Source organism: Hyperolius riggenbachi, chromosome 12 (genome assembly GCF_040937935.1).
Source record: "Hyperolius riggenbachi isolate aHypRig1 chromosome 12, aHypRig1.pri, whole genome shotgun sequence".
Classification (NCBI taxonomy): Eukaryota; Metazoa; Chordata; class Amphibia; order Anura; family Hyperoliidae; genus Hyperolius; species Hyperolius riggenbachi.
This window is the reverse complement of record NC_090657.1, coordinates 152,505,128-152,520,568: the sequence shown is the minus strand read 5'-3', so window position 1 is coordinate 152,520,568 and position 15,441 is coordinate 152,505,128.

Genomic DNA, 15,441 nt, shown 5'->3' with positions numbered 1-15,441 from the left:
AATCGATTATGAACGAGTGGAAAAAAATGTCGTCCGAATGAATTCTCGTCGAACCAAAATTTGGATTTTCTTGTTGGTTGTGATAGATAGGAAGTAAAGATTAGTTCGTTGATGGTGTAGTGAACGATGTATTACAATGTTCACTTCCGATCAGAATTTCTGATCGTTCGAACGATTTTTCGATAGAAATTGGACAGTTAAGCTGGCCACTAACGGTCCAATTTCCAGCGAAAAATCATTCAAGCAATCAGAAATTCTGAACGGAAGTGAAATATTGTAATACATCGTTCACTACACCATCAACGAACCAATCTTTGCTTCCTATCTATCACAACCAACAAGAAAATCCAAATTTTGGTTTTGACGAAAATTCATTCGGACATTTTCTTCACTCATTCATAATTGATTGTGTACACCAATGGAGATTATTTACAACCAATCCAATCACAAATTCTGATCGCTCTAATGATTTTTCGCTAGAAATTGGACCATTAGTGGCCACCTTTAGCGGCCAGCTTTACTCTACTCTGCAGAGGATGCTTCCTGGTCTAAAGTCTGGTACACACCATGCAATTACCAGTCAGATAGATGTGTCGAATAGAAATTTCCAACAGGTTGTCTGATCTGATTTCCAATATTTTTTCAATTGATTTGTATAGAATTGATCAGAAAATCGATTGGAAATCCAATCGGATCTGTCAGAAATTATCTATCGACCCATCTATCTGATGGGTAATTACGAGGTGTGTACCAGGCATAACTCTACTCTGCATAGGATGCTTCTTGGTCTTACTCTACAGAGGAGAACAAGAACATCCTCTTGCTTGTCCAAGATAAGGAGTGCATTTGATTGGCTGGGCTGTTGCCTTCTACCCCACCCATAGATGCAGTTGTGAAAAGATGAATAGCTGCTTCCTACACATTGAAGAAATCAGTCATTTTTGTCATGCCATGGGCAGAGGAAAGTCCTAGAGTAGACCTCTAGTCATACCTCCATTAACGTGTACATGAGTGGGAAAAAATATTAAAAGATAAACATACCTCAAAGATACATCCTTATTGTGCCAGGCCTTCCCTTCATCTTGCTGCTGTAGCCCCAGTTCATAGTTCCAACTGGGACTTGTTGGAACCATGCCCTCATGGATCAAGAGTGTTCTGGGTACGTACAGAAATAACTCGCACTACGCATGCCCATGATGCTTCCAGTCAGTGCTGCTACACACAGCCATGCATACAGAGAGGGCGTGTGGATGGAAGGTCCGAATGGGGCTACAGCGCAAAATGGAGAGGAGGCCAGATGCAATAAAGAGCCTAGAGGTGGCTGGACACCTCATATATCATTGAGGTAAGTATATTTTTTGTAGTAAATCTGAGGAAAGGAAAAGGGATACTCACCTCATCAGTGATTAGGATTAGGATTTGCCAAAAGAACCGGTATTGTTTAAAAGGAAACCTCCATATCCCTCTCAATTAAGGTTCCCTTAAGGGAAGCACTACCATTACTAAGAGTGATGAGCGAAAATGCCAATATTCTTAAAGGATACCCGAGGGGACATGTGACATCATGAGATAGACATGTGAATGTACAGTGCCTAGCACACAAATAACTATGCTGTGTTCCTTTTTTTCTTTCTCTGCCTGAAAGAGTTAAATATCAGGCATGTAGAAACACCAAAATTGTTGGGAATGTTAAGTGGAATAGTGGGAACTAGTGTTGGGCGAACAGTGTTCGCCACTGTTCGGGTTCTGCAGAACATCACCCTGTTCGGGTGATGTTCGAGTTCGGCCGAACACCTAATGGTGTTCGGCCTTTTTAGTTCGGGTTCGCCCGAACTACTCAATGCCCGCCGAACAGGGCCGAACAGTGCCCCTGTTCGGCCGAACAGGGCCCTGTTCGCCCGAATACGGCCCCCCTATGGGGTCGCAGGCAGAAAGGGGGAGCATGCCCCGATCGTGGGGGGGGGGGGTCGGAAATTCCCCCCACCCCCTCCGCTAGCGCTCCCCCCTCTGCCCGCTTCCCCATAAAAAAGTTTGCGTAAAGTTAATAATACCTAGTGGTGGCTGGCTGGCTGTGGTGATGAGATGAGTGAGGAGGAGTCCGATCGACTAAGAGACGTGTTGAGGCCGGCTGCTAAGACTAAGATGCAACACGCTAACACGCTAACACAACACGCTAAGACAAAACACGCTAAGACAAAACACACTAAGACAAAACACGCTAACACGCAACACGCTAAGACGCAACATGCTAAGATGCAACACGCTAACACGCTAACACAACACGCTAAGACAAAACACGCTAAGACAAAACACGCTAAGACGCAACACGCTAAGACAAAACATGCTAACACGCTAAGACAGAACACGCTAAGACGCAACACGCTAAGACGCAACACGCTAAGACGTAACACGCTGAGATGCAACACGCTAAGACGCAACATGCTGAGATGCAACACGCTAAGACGCAACACGCTAAGACAAAACACGCTAACATGCAACACGCTAAGACAAAACACGCTAACACGCTAAGACAACACGCTAAGACAAAACACGCTAAGATGCAACACGCTAAGACAAAACACGCTAACACGCTAACATGCAACATGCTAAGACAAAACACGCTAACACGCTAAGACAACACGCTAAGACAAAACACGCTAAGACGCAACACGCTAAGACAAAACACGCTAACACGCTACGACACAACACGCTAAGACGCAACACGCTAAGACAAAACACACTAACATGCTAAGACACAACACGCTAAGACGCAACACGCTAAGACAAAACACGCTAAGACAAAACACACTAAGACAAAACACGCTAACACGCAACACGCTAAGACGCAACATGCTAAGATGCAACACGCTAACACGCTAACACAACACGCTAAAAAAAACGCTAAGACAAAACACGCTAAGACGCAACACGCTAAGACAAAACACGCTAACACGCTAAGACACAACACGCTAAGACGCAACACGCTAAGACGCAATGCGCTAAGACAAAACACGACAATACAAAACACGCTAAGACAAAACACGCTAAGACAAAACACGCAACACGCTAAGATGCAACATGCTAAGATGAAACATGCTAAGATGAAACACGCTAAGACAAAACACGCTAAGGTGCAACACGCTAAGACACAACATGCTGAGATGCAACAAGCTAAGACGCAACACGCTAAGACAAGACACGCTAAGACACAACACGCTGACATGCTAAGACACAACACGCTAAGACGCAACATGCTAAGATGCAACACGCTAAGACAAAACACGCTAACACGCTAAGACACAACACGCTAAGACGCAACATGCTAAGACAAAACACGCTAACACTAACATGCTAAGACACAACATGCTAAGACAAAACACACTAACACGCTAAGACACAACACGTTAGGACAAAACACGCTAAAACAAAACACGCTAAGACAAAACACGCTAAGACAAAACACACAACACGCTAAGATGCAACATGCTAAGATGCAACATACTAAGACGCAACACGCTAAGACGCAACACGCTAACACGCTAAGACACAACACGCTAAGACAAAACACGCTAAGACAAAACACGCTAAGACAAAACACGCTAAGACAAAACACGCAAGACGCTAAGATGCAACATGCTAAGATGCAACATGCTAAGACGCAACACGCTAAGACGCAACACGCTAAGACAAAACACGCTGAGACGCAACACGCTAAGATGCAACACGCTAAGATGCAACACGCTAAGATGCAACATGCTGAGATGCAACACGCTAAGACGCAACACGCTAAGACAAAACACGCTAACACGCTAACATGCAACACGTTAAGACAAAACACGCTAACACGCTAAGACAACACGCTAAGACAAAACACGCTAAGAAACAACACGCTAAGACAAAACACGCTAACATGCTAAGACACAACATGCTAAGACGCAACACGCTAAGACAAAACACGCTAACACGCTAACATGCAACACGCCAAGACAAAACACGCTAAGACGCAACACGCTAAGACAAAACACGCTAACACGCTAAGACACAACATGCTAAGACGCAACACGCTAAGACAAAACACACTAACACGCTAAGACACAACACGCTAAGACGCAACACGCTAAGACAAAAAATGCTAAGACAAAACACGCTGAGACTAAACACTCTAACACACAACACGCTAAGATGCAACACGCTAAGACGCAACGCGCTAAGACAAAACACGCTAAGACAAAACACGCTAAGATGCAACACGCTAAGATGCAACACGCTAAGACAAAAAACGCTAAGACAAAACACGCTGAGACTAAACACGCTAACACACAACACGCTAAGATGCAACATGCTAAGATGCAACACGCTAACACAACACGCTAAGACAAAACACGCTAGCACGCTAAGACACAACACGCTAAGATGCAACATGCTAAGATGCAACATGCTAAGACGCAACACGCTAAGACGCAACACGCTAAGACAAAACACGCTGAGACGCAACACGCTAAGATGCAACACGCTAAGATGCAACACGCTAAGACGCAACATGCTGAGATGCAACACGCTAAGACGCAACACGCTAAGACAAAACACGCTAACACGCTAACATGCAACACGTTAAGACAAAACACGCTAACACGCTAAGACAACACGCTAAGACAAAACACGCTAAGAAACAACACGCTAAGACAAAACACGCTAACATGCTAAGACACAACATGCTAAGACGCAACACGCTAAGACAAAACACGCTAACACGCTAACATGCAACAAGCCAAGACAAAACACGCTAAGACGCAACACGCTAAGACAAAACACGCTAACACGCTAAGACACAACATGCTAAGACGCAACACGCTAAGACAAAACACACTAACACGCTAAGACACAACACGCTAAGACGCAACACGCTAAGACAAAAAACGCTAAGACAAAACACGCTGAGACTAAACACGCTAACACACAACACGCTAAGATGCAACATGCTAAGATGCAACACGCTAACACAACACGCTAAGACAAAACACGCTAGCACGCTAAGACACAACACGCTAAGATGCAACACGCTAAGACGCAACGCGCTAAGACGCAACACGCTAAGACAAAACACGCTGAGACGCAACACGCTAAGATGCAACACGCTAAGATGCAACACGCTAAGACGCAACATGCTGAGATGCAACACGCTAAGACGCAACACGCTAAGACAAAACACGCTAACACGCTAACATGCAACACGTTAAGACAAAACACGCTAACACGCTAAGACAACACGCTAAGACAAAACACGCTAAGAAACAACACGCTAAGACAAAACACGCTAACATGCTAAGACACAACATGCTAAGACGCAACACGCTAAGACAAAACACGCTAACACGCTAACATGCAACACGCCAAGACAAAACACGCTAAGACGCAACACGCTAAGACAAAACACGCTAACACGCTAAGACACAACATGCTAAGACACAACACGCTAAGACAAAACACACTAACACGCTAAGACACAACACGCTAAGACGCAACACGCTAAGACAAAAAACGCTAAGACAAAACACGCTGAGACTAAACACGCTAACACACAACACGCTAAGATGCAACATGCTAAGATGCAACACGCTAACACAACACGCTAAGACAAAACACGCTAGCACGCTAAGACACAACACGCTAAGATGCAACACGCTAAGACGCAACGCGCTAAGACAAAACACGCTAAGACAAAACACGCAACACGCTAAGATGCAACATGCTAAGATGCAACATGCTAAGATGCAACACGCTAAGACGCAACACGCTAAGACAAAACACGCTAAGACGCAACACGCTAAGACGCAACATGCTGAGATGCAACAAGCTAAAACACAACACGCTAAGACAAAACACGCTAAGACACAACACGCTAAGACAAAACACGCTAAGACAAAACACGCTAAGATGCTAAGACACAACACGCTAAGACACAACACGCTAAGACAAAACACGCTAAGACAAAACACGCTAAGACGCAACACGCTAAGACGCAACACGGTAAGACAAAACACGCTAACACGCTAACACTCAACACGCTAAGACGCAACATGCTAAGACAAAACACGCTAACACTAACATGCTAAGACGCAACACGCTAAGACAAAACACACTAACACGCTTAGACACAACACGTTAGGACAAAACACGCTAAAACAAAACACGCTAAGACAAAACACGCTAAGACAAAACACACAACACGCTAAGATGCAACATGCTAAGATGCAACATGCTAAGACGCAACACGCTAAGACGCAACACGCTAAGACAAAACACGCTAAGACAAAACACGCTAAGACAAAACACGCTAAGACAAAACACGCAACACGCTAAGATGCAACATGCTAAGATGCAACACGCTAAGAAGCAACACGCTAAGACAAAACACACTAAGACGCAACACGCTAAGACGCAACATGCTAAGACAAAACACACTAACACGCTAAGACACAACACGCTAAGACGCAACACGCTAAGACAAAACACGCTAAGACAAAACACGCTAAGACAAAACACGCTAAGACAAAACACGCTAACACGCAACACGCTAAGACGCAACACGCTAAGATGCAACACGCTAAGACGCAACATGCTGAGATGCAACATGCATCTAGATGTTCGGGTTCGGGCCGAACATGGCCGCGATGTTCGGGTGAACTCCGAACATAATGGAAGTCAATGGGGACCCGAACTTTCGTGCTTTGTAAAGCTTCCTTACATGCTACATACCCCAAATTTGCAGGGTATGTGCACCTTGGGAGTGGGTACAAGAGAAAAAAAAATATTTGAAAAAGAGCTTATAGTTTTTGAGAAAATTGATTGTAAAGTTTCAAAGGAAAAACTGTCTTTTAAATGTGGAAAAGGTCATGTTTCTTTGCACAGGTAACATGCTTTTTGTCGCCATGCAGTCATAAATGTAATACAGAGAAGAGGTTCCAGGAAAAGGGACCGGTAACGCTAACCCAGCACAAGCAGCAGAACACGTGATGGAACAGGAGGAGGCGCAGGAGGAGAAGGCCACGCTTTTTGAGACACAGCATCCCAGGCCTTGCATGAGGACAAATAGCGTGCGGATATAGCAATGCTTTTTGCCGCCATGCAGTCATAAATGTAATAAAGATGAGAGGTTCAATAAACAGGGACCGGAAACGCTAACCCAGCAGCAGCAGCAGCAGCACAACACGTGATGGAACAGGAGGAGGCGCAGGAGGAGAAGGCCACGCTTTTTGAGACACAACATCCCAGGCCTTGCATGAGGACAAATAGCGTGCGGATATAGCAATGCTTTTTTCCGCCATGCAGTCATAAATGTAATAAAGAGGAGAGGTTCAATAAACAGGGACCGGAAACGCTAACCCAGCAGCAGCAGCAGCAGCACACGTGATGGAACAGGAGGAGGCGCAGGAGGAGAAGGCCACGCTTTTTGAGACACAGCATCCCAGGCCTTGCATGAGGACAAATAGCGTGCGGATATAGCAATGCTTTTTTCCGCCATGCAGTCATAAATGTAATAAAGATGAGAGGTTCAATAAACAGGGACCGGAAACGCTAACCCATCACAGATGGTCATTGTTCATGTTACTTGGTTGGGGTCCAGGAGTGTTGCGTAGTCGTTTCCAATCCAGGATTGATTCATTTTAATTTGAGTCAGACGGTCTGCATTTTCTGTGGAGAGGCGGATACGCCGATCTGTGACGATGCCTCCGGCAGCACTGAAACAGCGTTCCGACATAACGCTGGCTGCCGGGCAAGCCAGCACCTCTATTGCGTACATTGCCAGTTCGTGCCAGGTGTCTAGCTTCGATACCCAATAGTTGAAGGGTGCAGATGGATTGTTCAACACAGCTACGCCATCTGACATGTAGTCCTTGACCATCTTCTCCAGGCGATCGGTGTTGGAGGTGGATCTGCACGCTTGCTGTTCTGTGGGCTGCTGCTGCATGGGTGTCATAAAATTTTCCCACTCCAAGGACACTGCCGATACCATTCCCTTTTGGGCACTAGCTGCGGCTTGCGTTGTTTGCTGCCCTCCTGGTCGTCTTGGGTTTGCGGAAGTCAGTCTGTTGGCGTACAACTGGCTAGAGGAGGGGGAGGATGTCAATCTCCTCTCTAAAGTCTCCACAAGGGCCTGCTGGTATTCTTCCATTTTGACCTGTCTGACTCTTTCTTCAAGCAGTTTTGGAACATTGTGTTTGTACCGTGGATCCAGAAGGGTATAAACCCAGTAATTGGTGTTGTCCAGAATGCGCAAAATGCGTGGGTCGCGTTCAATGCAGACTAGCATGAATTGAGCCATATGTGCCAGAGTCCTGCCAGAATCCTCATCATCCTCTTGTGAGCGTTGTGATAGTTGTTGTGATGCATCATAGCCGTCACCTTCTTCCTGGTCTGCTTCTGCTGACCATTCGCGCTGAATTGTGGAAGTCCAACGTGCACCGCTCTGGCCCTCGTCAGTGGTGGCAGGAAATTCCTGCTCCAACTCCAGCTGTTCCTCCTCCTCTTCTTCGTCATAGCTGCTGGGGCCAGCGTTTCCTGATGCGGATGGCCTGATGTTGGTACCATCATGCTGATCGTTTTCTCCTTCAGATACCCCCAGTTGCATCATGACAGCTGTTTCCTTGATTTTCAACATTGACCTCTTCAGTAAACACAGCAGTGGTATGGTAATGCTGACTGAAGAGTTGTCACTGCTCACAAGCAACGTGGATTGCTCAAAATTTTGGAGGACTTGGCAGAGGTCCAACATGTTGGCCCAATCGGATCCACAGAAGCTTGGCAGCTGTCCGGATGCGCCTCGGTACTGTGCCGTCATGTACTGGACCACTGCACTCTTCTGCTCGCAAAAGCGGGCTAGCATGTGCAGCGTAGAATTCCAGCGCGTAGGGACATCACACAGCAAGTGATGGTGGGGGAGTTTGAAGCGCTCCTGCATCTTGGCGAGTGCCCCCGAAGCAGTACTGGAATTTCTGCAATGTTTGGCCACTCGTCGCACCTTCAACAGAAGATCGGCCACGCCTGGGTATGTCCTCAGGAACCGCTGAACTACTAGGTTCATCACGTGCGCCAGGCAAGGGATGTGTGTCAGCTTAGCCAACCTTAAAGAGAACCTGTACTGAGTAATAATATTTAAAATAAACACATGAGGTAATTTTAAATGAACATTACATAGTTACCTTGCCATCAGTTTCTCTCAGAAGCTCACCATTTTCTTCTGACAATTATCCCTTCCAGTTCTGACAATATTTTGTCAGATCTGAAATATATCAGTTGCTGTCAGTAAAATATCAGTTGCTGTCAGTTATAGCTGAGAGGAAAACTGATGTACCAGGTAATGTCCATGTTTCCCTATGGCTCAAGTGGGCGATGTTACAGTTTAACTGTGTGCTGACCAGAAAGCTGTTATGGGTAATGGCCATTTTCAAAATGGAGGACGGAAAATTCCCTTGATCACAGTGAACAAACAGGACGCGGGAGAGGAGAAAGACCCCGAGGAGTAGACTACATGGAAGGTAAGTATGACTTGTGTATGCTTATTTTGACTTTTAATTTTCAGTTCAGGTTTTCTTTAAAGCGCGAATGAGATTACTCCCATTATCACACACAACCATGCCCGGTTTCAGGTCCAGCGGTGCCAGCCACAAATCCGTCTGTTCCTTTATTCCCCTCCAAATCTCCTCCCGTGTGTGCTGCTTATCCCCAAGGCAGATCAGCTTCAGCAACGCTTGCTGACGCATGCCAACAGCTGTGCTGCACTGCTTCCACGATCCTACTGCTGCTGGGTTAGCGTTTCCGGATGAGGTACAGCTTTGAGATGCGTTGGAGGAGAAGGAGTCAGAGAGGTAGGTGCTGCTGTTGTTATCCAGTGGTAGGGAGGGCGGTGCAGCTGTTTGCGGCGTGGGCAACACCCGCGCCGTAGCAGGTGAGGAATCGCTGCCAGGCTCCACAAGGTTCACCCAGTGCGCGGTAAGGGAGATGTATCGACCCTGGCCGAACGCACTCGTCCAGGTGTCAGTGGTGAGGTGAACCTTGCAGGCAACGGCATTCTTCAAGCTTTCGGGTTATTTTGCTGACCACGTGCTCATTTAACTCAGGCACTGCAGAGCGCGCAAAGTGGTAGCGGCTGGGAACCATGTAACGTGGGATGGCCACTGACATCATGCCCTTGAAGCTGTTTGTCTCCACCACTCGATATGGCAGCATTTCGCAGGCCAGAAGCTTGGCTATGCTGGCTGTTACTGCCACGGCCCGGGGGTCATTTGCTGGCAATTTCCTCTTGCGATCAAACATCTCCGAGACAGACAACTGAATCGTAGGGCTGCACACTGAAGGGCTGTTGGTTGTTGTGTTTGATGAACACTGGGAGACCTCAAGAGCACTACTCCGGAAAGTGACAGTGTCAGCGTCTGATGTTTGTGAATGTTGTGAACCACGCAATGGCTGGGCTACTGCTGCTGCTGAGGCAGGTCTGGTGGTGAGTCTGGTGACCCCAAGGGAGGCAGTGTTGCTGGTACCCTGTCCTGCCGCGTTTGCCCACAGAGTGGGATGTTTGGATAGCATGTGGCGGCTCATGCTGGTGGTGGAGAGGTTGTTAATACTTTTCCCCCTGCTCAGGCGGGTCTTGCACACCTTGCAAATCGCCATAGTACCATCCTCAGTGCAGTCTTCAAAGAAAGCCCAGACTTTGGAGCACCTGCCTTGCTGGCGATTTCTGTTTGCGCCTCTTTTGCCTCTCCCTTGAACTTCCACGCTTGTGGTGCCTGAAATTGCGCGCCGCCTACCTTGTGGCACAAGGCAAACTCGTGCAGCAGTGGGTTCTTCAACAGACTCATCTGTGCTGCTGCTACGACGGCGATGTTCTCGTTCGCAAACAAAATCTGGGTCTATGTCCACATTGTCCATACCCTCCTCTTCCATCTCCTGAAACTCGTCATATGTCATTGTGGGGGGCCGCCGCCGTGGAGTAGAGCTCCCCAGAACAACCTCTGCGCAGCTCACTCCAACGTCATCTTCCAGATCTTGTCGGCCGACCTCCTGCAATTGCAACCCCTCCTGCCCAACTTGCTCTGGGATTTGGGTTTCCGAGTCCTCCTCGGACTCGCCTTGTATTTCAGTGTGCGGTGCATTTCCCACAGTTAATGGTTGTGAATCCGGGCACAACATTTCTGGCTGTTCCTCCATTGACCTTTGAAAGGTGGAAGTTTGTTGGGCTGGGAATAGCTCCTGCGAATACCCCATTGTGTCCTGAGGTAATTCATCGGACTGGTTATCTGGCAATTGTGTGCGTGGTGACGCTGCCGGTTGTGTCAGCTTTGTGCCCACTGGCTCCTTGTAACTGGCTGAGGACTCGGACCTCGTGCGTGATGTGCTGGTGCTGCTTAACCCACTGCTGGACGCTTGAGAGGTCATCCAAGTAATTATCTGGTCCTGTTCTTTTGGATTTGTGAGGGTTGTTGTCCTGGACAACATGGGCGGTATTGAGTGGGTTTTCTTGGGTGCTCCCCTGTGGCCTGTACGTGAACCATCAGGGGAAACACCTCTTCCCTTGCCCCTCCCTCTTTCACCGGATTTCTTCCTCATTTCACTTATCCTTAAAGTACACGCTGACTGGCAGCAGTACAGTGGCAGTACAGAAATGCTATACAGTGGTGGGTGAGCGGTGTACCACTATTCCCAGCAGCGACACAGAGCACAATGCTATACAGTGGCGGGTGAGCGGTGTACCACTATTCCCAGCAGCGACACAGAGCACAATGCTATACAGTGGCGGGTGAGCAGTGTACTACTGTTCCCAGCAGACACAGAGTGGCAGTAAACACAATGCTATATAGTGTGGCTGAGCAAGGTACACAGAGTGGCAGTAAACACAATGCTATATAGTGTGGCTGAGCGAGCGGTGTACTACTATTTCCAGCAGACACAGAGTGGCAGTAAACACAATGCTATATAGTGTGGCTGAGCGAGGTACACAGAGTGGCAGTAAACACAATGCTATATAGTGTGGCTGAGCGAGCGGTGTACTACTATTCCCAGCAGACACAAAGTGGCAGTAAACACAATGCTATATACTGTGGCTGAGCGAGGTACACAGAGTGGCAGTAAACAGAATGCTATATAGTGTGGCAGAGCGAGCGGTGTACTACTATTCCCAGCAGACACAGAGTGGCAGTAAACAGAATGCTTTATAGTGTGGCTGAGCGAGGTACACAGAGTGGCAGTAAACAGAATGCTATATAGTGTGGCTGAGCGAGGTACACAGAGTGGCAGTAAACACAATGCTATATAGTGTGGCTGAGCGAGGTGCACAGAGTGGCAGTAAACACAATGCTATATAGTGTGGCTGAGCGAGCGGTGTACTACTATTCCCAGCAGACACAGAGTGGCAGTAAACAGAATCCTATATAGTGTGGCTGAGCGAGGTACACAGAGTGGCAGTAAACAGAATGCTATATAGTGTGGCTGAGCGAGCGGTGTACTACTATTCCCAGCAGTGACACAATGACTGGGGGGACCCTGGCTAGCGTGGCTGGAGCGCGAACTACCCTGCCTGCCTACCCAAAGCTAAACCCACAGACAAATGGCGGAGATATGACGTGGTTCGGGTATTTATTTACCCGAACCACGTGACAGTTCGGCCAATCAGAGCGCGTTCAGGTCCGAACCACGTGACCCGTTTGGCCAATCACAGCGCTAGCCGAACGTTCGGGGAACGTTCGGCCATGAGCTCTTAGTTCGGCCATGTGGCCGAACGGTTTGGCCGAACACCATCAGGTGTTCGGCCGAACTCGAACATCACCCGAACAGGGTGATGTTCTGCAGAACCCGAACAGTGGCGAACACCTTTTGGTTCCTTTAATTAACATCTGAATGTGAAATCAGCTTGGACAAGCTTTGAGTTTACACCTCTTGCTAACAGGTCACAAGCACCAGGTTTCATGAAAAGAACTCTGCTGCTCTTATGAAGACAGCAGAGACCCTCCAGGCTGGACTGCCTGGTATCCACAGAAATGAGATTCTGATTTGGCAGCGCAACAGCAATCGAGGCAGGAAACCGATTGCGGTTGCGTTTTCGTTTCTCACGGCTGTTCCGTGACAGTACTCTTTAAGTTGGTTACACAAAAACCACTTTGGTACGTATGTATTTGCCATCTGACCGAACGGCTGACTTGACGGCAGCTGGGTAGTGTTGGGCAGAGCAGACGGGAGATTAACGCTAGGAAGAGGTAGGGTTAGTGTTAGGCAGAGGAAAGGAGTGGCTAACGTTAGGCAGAGAAGAGGTTAGTGTTAGGAAGAGGAGAGGTTAGTGTTGGGAAGAGTAGAGGTGAGGTTAGTATTAGGCAGAGGAGAGGTTAGAGTTAGGGCTCATTCACATCTAGGCGATTAGCAGATGATTCCCGCTAACCATCGAAGCACTAGCGCAATATTAAGTATATGGCAGTGACTTCACAGCCGCGATTGCCCCCAATCCTGAGCGATTCGCAATTAACGCCAATCACAAAATGTGTTACCAGCAGCATTTTGCCATGGTTCTCGAGTGACTGTGGTACAGTGCTTTTACAAGCACTGATCGCAATCGACGGGAATCACGGAAGTATACAATGATTTTACCATGCTAATCGCACATCCTCAAAACTCTAGCATTAAGCACTACGGTTTTGCGCTTTTTAAGTGTTAATGGGCCTTTAGAGAGAGAAGAGTGAACAACACTTGTGATTCAATCAATGTAAAAGGACACCTATTATTAGTTATTGCATTTATAAAGCGCCAACATATTATGCAGAGCTGGAAAATAAATATATTAATACACCTGAAATGAGAGGGATATGAAGGCTGCCAAATGTATTCTCTTTTATTAATGCTAGTTGCCTGGCTGCCCTGTTGATCCATTGCTTCAAATTGTTTTAGCCATAGACCCTGAATAAGCATACAGATCAGATGTTTCAAATTACAAGATTATCTGCTTGTTTCAGGTGTGTGGTTCAGACTCTACTGATGCTGAAAGCTCAACAGGACTGCCAGACAACTGGTACTGTTTAAAAGGAAATAAATATGGCAGCCTCCATAGACCTCTCCCTTCAGGTTCCTTTTAAGTAAATTTCTGCTTTGTCATGTGGGGGAAAATTGACAACTGAAATCAAGCAGGAATCTATCCACTTGGCATATCGGGTTATAAATTATAATCTACCCGTGTATGGCTAGCTATAGAAATGTTACCAGATCTTATGAATACTTTATACTAAACAGACAGACAAACAATCACCAATGTACATTTTCTCTTTGGTCTGCTATGCACTTTTATGCAGCTGCATTCTTAAATACTGTTACAAGAAATTAAGAAAAATAATACACTGGAACATAAATGACTATTTTTTATTATTCAATAGAAAAAAGTAATACAATTTTGAGGTAAGTTTTTTCCATTTAATACATTCAAGGCCAAATAAATAAGTAAAGTAAATTAAAACCCAATCATCAAATAACAAGTGCTTACATATTCACAACAATTACAGCACCCTGATACTGCGCTCATATGCTGAGTCAGGTGTTAAGTGTGTCACCTCTAAAATTTTATAAAAGATAATGAATCAAACGTTCATCAAACATTCATATTACAGGTGCTTAAATTCTAAATAAAACACATTGGCAGGTAGTAACCACATGTATAATGTCCTTGCTCATATAATGGTTATCATGTGGGAGCGCTCTTCCTAGATGCCTGCAGCCATCAAAAATAGAGTTCTTCAGTGAAATGGTTAAGCGCTCTTCTCTGCCTGTTCCTTCTTAAACACAGCGAATATGTCATATAATGAAAAAGCCCCCCCTTCGGGGAAAGACTCACCAGACTTCTAGGCCTCCAAGGCCAATGCTCGCATTCGGGGTATTGGCCACCCCGCAGCCTCTCTGGCAGTCCTCTCTCGGCTATTCCCAGTCTGTGTAATCAAAAAAACGAATTCCACATCGCGTAAAAGCGTACCAGTTTATTTAAAAAATGGTTAAAAACAGATCAGTGGTGTATAACCACTCATTAGGTCAAAAAACTTCATCAAAAAAATGAAACACAGCCAGCCCCTTGTTTGACAAGCTACCTGATTCCAGGTACAGGGGTATGCAGAGGTGAGATGCACTAAGCTTGTGACAAGGCGCACGCCTCTGTCATCTAGCGTCCCTCTCCGCAATATCTTACTGGCTAGTGCTCTAAAAGATACCGAGCCTACTGCACACAGACAATCCCGCCGCGTCCAGCGAGCGTCGTGCGCTATGACGTCACTCCGTATACACCACTGATCTGTTTTTAACCATTTTTTTAATAAACTGGTACGCTTTTACGCAATGTGGAATTCGTTTTTTTGATTACACAGACTGGGAATAGCCGAGAGAGGACTGCCAGAGAGGCTGCGGCTCTGCCAATACCCCGAA